The sequence below is a fragment of the Excalfactoria chinensis genome, unplaced genomic scaffold, assembly GCF_039878825.1.
Source record: "Excalfactoria chinensis isolate bCotChi1 unplaced genomic scaffold, bCotChi1.hap2 Scaffold_324, whole genome shotgun sequence".
Classification (NCBI taxonomy): Eukaryota; Metazoa; Chordata; class Aves; order Galliformes; family Phasianidae; genus Excalfactoria; species Excalfactoria chinensis.
In genome coordinates, this window is record NW_027315612.1 from 7,501 (window position 1) to 12,500 (window position 5,000).

At 71.1% G+C, this 5,000-nt stretch overlaps 1 long non-coding RNA gene across 1 annotated transcript; it reads left to right on the top strand.

The window, feature by feature from the left end:
- Window positions 1-2,727: 2,727 nt before the first annotated feature.
- On the top strand, window positions 2,728-4,656 carry LOC140264815 (uncharacterized). Its single transcript, XR_011906110.1, has 3 exons — window positions 2,728-2,867; window positions 3,387-3,975; window positions 4,144-4,656. It is a non-coding gene; the product is annotated as an uncharacterized lncRNA (long non-coding RNA).
- The last annotated feature ends 344 nt before the right edge of the window (window positions 4,657-5,000 follow it).

The following is a 5,000-nucleotide window of genomic DNA, read 5'->3' on the forward strand; positions in this document are numbered from 1 at the left end:
TAGCCGCCGCCGCCGAGCCCGAGTGCCGCTCGGACCCGGGTAGACCGTGCCGACCTGGTCGAGCCGCACGGGCAGCGCCCCCTGGCCTGCGCCGCCGAGCCCGAGTGCCGCTCGGAGCCGGGTAGACCGTGCCGACCTGTTCGAGCCGCAGGGGCAGCGACCCCTAGCCGCCGCCGCCGAGCCCGAGTGCCGCTCGGAGCCGGGTAGACCGTGCCGGCGCACCCGAGACGCCACGGAAGCGACACCTGGCTTATGCCGCGGAACGATCGAGTGGAGTGGAGCCCGCCGAGATAGGTTGCACCGTGCCGCCGCACGCGAGCCGGCGCGGCTGAGACGCCCGTCTGCCGCCGCGGAAGCACGGAGCGGACCGGAGCCCGCCGGGGCCGGGGAAACCGTGCCGGCGCACGCGAGCCGCCACAGAAGCGACAACCGGCTTCTGCCGGGGAACGATCGAGTGGAGCGGAGCCCGCCGAGATAGGTTGGACCGTGCCGGCGCACCCGAGCCTGCGCGAATGCAACCAACTGTCCTCCGCCGCGGAATGACCGAGCCGATCGGAGCGTAGTACGCACGGTCTCGGTGCACTGCGTTCGGCTCGCACGTTCCGCGGCAGCGCCCGAGGGTCGCTGCCCATCCGTCTCGAGCCGGTCGGCAAGGTCTACCCGGTTAACAGCGGCACTCGGGCTCGGCGGCGGCGGCTAGGGGTCGCTGTCAGTGCGGCTCGAGTCGGTCGGCAGGGTCTTCCCGGTTACGAGCGGCACTCGGGCTTGGCAGCGGCGGCAATAGGTCACTGCACGTGCGGCTCGAGTCGGTCGGCAGGGTCTACCTCGTAATTAGCGGCTTTCGAGCTCAGCGTCGGCGGCTAGGCGTTGCTGCACCTGTGGCTCGAGTCGGTCGGAAGGGTCTACTCGGTTACGAGTGGCACTCGGGCTCGGCAGCGGCGGCTAGGGGTCGCTGCCAGTGCGACTCAAGTTGGTCGGCAGGGTCTGCCTGGTTACCAGTGGCTTTCGGGCAGGGCGGTGGCGGCTAGGCGTTGCTGCCCGTGCAACTCGACTAGTTCAGCAGGGGTCTACCCGGTTACGAGCGGCTTTCGGGCTCAGCGGCGGCGGCTTGGGGTCGCTGCCCGTGCGACTCGAGTCGGTCAGCAGGGTCTACCCGGTAACCAGTGGCACTCGGGCTCGGCGGCGGCGGCTAAGGGTCGCTCTTCGTGTGGCTCGAGTCGGTCGGCACTGTCTACCCGGCTCAGATAAACACTCGTGCTCGGCGGCGGCAGCAAGGGTTCGCTGCCCTTGCGACTCGAGTAGGTGGGCAGGGTCTACCTGGTTACGAGGGGCACTCGGGCTCGGCGGCGCGGGCCAGGGGGCGCTGCCCGTGCGGCTCGACCAGGTCGGCAGGGTCTACCCGGGTCCGAGCGGCACTCGGGCTCGGCGGCGCAGGCCAGGGGGCGCTGCCTGCGCGGCTCGACTAGGTCGGCAGGGTCTACCCGGGTCCGAGCGGCACTCGGGCTCGGCGGCGGAGGCCAGGGGGCGCTGCCCGTGCGGCTCGACTAGGTCGGCAAGGTCTACCCGGTTAACAGCGGCACTCGGGCACGGCGGCGCAGGCTAGGGGGCGCTGCCCGTGCGACTCGAGGAGGTCGGCACGGTCTACCCGGGTCCGAGCGGCACTCGGGCTCGGCGGCGCAGGCCAGGGGGCGCTGCCCGTGCGGCTCGACTAGGTCGGCAGGGTCTACCCGGTTAACAGCGGCACTCGGGCACGACGGCGCAGGCTAGGGGGCGCTACCCGTGCGACTCGACTAGGTCGGCACGGTCTACCCGGTTAACAGCGGCACTCGGGCACGGCGGCGCAGGCCAGGGGGCGCTGCCCGTGCGGCTCGACCAGGTCGGCAAGGTCTACCCGGTTAACAGCGGCACTCGGGCACGGCGGCGCAGGCCAGGGGGCGCTGCCCGTGCGGCTCGACTAGGTCGGCAGGGTCTACCCGGTTAACAGCGGCACTCGGGCACGGCGGCGCAGGCCAGGGGGCGCTGCCCGTGCGGCTCGAGTAGGTCGGCAAGGTCTACCCGGTTAACAGCGGCACTCGGGCACGACGGCGCAGGCTAGGGGGCGCTGCCCGTGCGGCTCGACCAGGTCGGCAAGGTCTACCCGGTTAACAGCGGCACTCGGACACGACGGCGAAGGCTAGGGGGCGCTGCCCGTGCGACTCGACTAGGTCGGCAGGGTCTACCCGGTTAACAGCGGCACTCGGGCACGGCGGCGCAGGCCAGGGGGCGCTGCCCGTGCGACTCGACTAGGTCGGCTGGGTCTACCCGGGTCCGAGCGGCACTCGGGCTCGGCGGCGCAGGCCAGGGGGCGCTGCCCGTGCGGCTCGACCAGGTCGGCACGGTCTACCCGGGTCCGAGCGGCACTCGGGCTCGGCGGCGCAGGCTAGGGGGCGCTGCCCGTGCGGCTCGACTAGGTCGGCACGGTCTACCCGGTTAACAGCGGCACTCGGGCACGGCGGCGCAGGCTAGGGGGCGCTGCCCGTGCGACTCGACTAGGTCGGCACTGTCTACCCGGCTCCGAGCGGCACGGGCTCGGCGGCGTTGTCTAGGGGTCTCTGCCCGTGCCGCTCGAGTCGGTAGCCACGGTCTACCCGGCTCCGCCCCGGACTCTAGAGGTCGCTGCCGGACAGGCTCGGATGCGGCCCGGCCCTCCGGAGGAAGCGCGCGTGCGCGAGCCGGGGCCGCGCCCACCGGGAGGGCCGTTGGTGATGGAATTCCGGCCGGTCTGCCGGAAATCCGGGACGGCGGTCGGCCCGGACGGCGCGCGGTCGCTCGCCTCGGCGGGGTAAGGATGGAAGAACAGCGGGTAGACGGCAGCGGTCGGCAGAGAGGTGGGCCGGCGGGAGGCGCGGGGTGGCCGCGGGGGCGGGGGCGGGGGCGCGGGCGCGGGCGGGGGCGCGGGCGGGGGCGCGGGCGCGGGCGGGGGCGCGGGCGGGGGCGCGGGCGCGGGCGCCGCCGTTGCCGAGTCGCGCTCGTTCGACTCTTCCGGTCCCCGGGCTCGTGCCGAGGGTGCCGGGGGGTGGGGGGGGTTGGAAGGATAAATGGGAAAATGTAAAAAGTCCCGCGGCTCTCTCGGCCGGCGTGGGGGGGTGCGGGGTGGGGGGGCGCTGGTTGGAGACCGGGTAAAAGAAGGATGGCGGGTGGGGGGGGGGGAGAGAGAGCGAGAGAGAGAGCACGCGCCAGTGGAGACCGTGGTGGAAAAAAAAAAAATAAATTAAAAAAAAAAAAAATCGAAAAATCGATCTGATTTCACCGGCAGCCGGGCCGCGGCGCGGCGGGGGTCTCCCGCCCGAAGCGCCGAGGGGGGGTGGGCCTCCCACTTATCCTGCACCTCTCCCGTCTCTTCGCAGCGCCGGACTAGAGTCGAGGTCACCGGGGTCTTCTATTCCCCGCCGATTCCGCCGAGCCCGTTCCCTCGGCTGCGATTTCGCTGGACGGTAGGTCGGGACAGAGGGGACTTTGTTCCTCTTCTGCCGGAGCTCTGGCCGCGGCGGAGGCGGTTCCCGCCTCGGACCCCGCGGCCACGGAGGCGGAGGCGTTTCCGGGTGGGGGAGGACGCGAAGGGGGGGGGGGGGGGGAACGGGGGCTCGCTCGGCAGAAGCGGCCCGTGCGAAAGGACGCTCTCCGCGGATTTTTCTTGACTCGTCCCCTTTCTTTCCCACGCGACGCGCACCGGCCTACGGGCGCCCGAGGGCGGCAGCAGGCGCGGTCGCCCCCAGGAGGTACGCGAGAAGGCCTAGCGCGGGGTACCGGCGACGAGACCTTCTCCGACGAATCCTCGCGCGCTCCGACGGGACGACTCGGAGGCTTTCGCCGCCGTTTACCCGCGGCGACGGCATCCCTCAGCCCTTCTCCGTCTGTACGGGGAACGGGTCGCCGCGGCGCCGGACCTCTGACGGATCGGCCGAGGCGTGCGTCGGGTCAGCTGCGGGAGCACAGGTGAGAGTCGTTTCGCCGCGTGTCACGGGTCACCTAGATTTACCCGTGCCCGCGACGGGGGCCGCCGCCGCCGCCGCCCCGTCGGGCCCCCGGCCCGGAAAGGGAGGGGAAAAAGGGGGGCGGAAAGAACAGCGGCAGCAATCTAAGGGGGAAAACTTCTTTTACTAGATACGGTGTCGGAGCACGAGGTAACGTCGTAGAATACGATCTCGTCGAGGCTCGTCCGTCGAACGAAACAGAGAGAGAGAGAGTCCCCGAAAACCCAGAGGCCTGCTGTGAACTCCAGGCGACGGACGCGGCCGGAGCGCTCCTCGCGCCCCGAGAGTCAGAGAGAGAGGGGGAGAGAGAGAGAGAAGTCCAGCCTGGGAGCGAGATAATCCTCCTCCCGCGAGCTATCTCTGGCCGCGACGTCCCCTGGGATACGTAGACGCGTAGCGCGCGCGCGACGTCGCGACGTAGAATATCGAGAGCGACGCCGCGAAACCGCGACGCCGCGCTCCCGGAAAAGGGTGGAGCTCGACTCCGCTTCCTCCGGACCTCCTCGAAGGGCCGAGCGCCGCCGAGGCGGCGCGGCATCTCTCGGAGACGGCTCCCCGGCGGAGACGGCCTCGGCGTTCCTTCCCGGCGAAGGCGTCCGCATCGGTGAGTTTTTCCTCCTCAATAAACGTTTGGATATCCGTTGCCGTCCTCGTGTCCTTCCGCCTTCCGCCGTCACACCGGATTCCCCTCCGGCTTCCCCCTTCGGAGCCGGTCGAAAGCCCTTCGACCGGTCCGGAGAGCCGCCGGCCGGTTAACCGGCGCCCGTGCGGGGGCCCCGCTCGCTCGGGCGGAGTCCATCGCGAGCCGGTTCAGAGCCGGTTTCCTTCCCAAAGGCCGGCCCGAGATCGGCCCCGAGGTCCTGAGGACGCGGGCGAGCTGCTGCCGCCTCCGCTCGCTCGCTCGCTCGCTCGCTCACCGAAACCACCCTCTGCTTCCTGCCAAGGAAGGGCATTCCAAGCACGGCAGCTAGACCTGAGCCTAGCGAT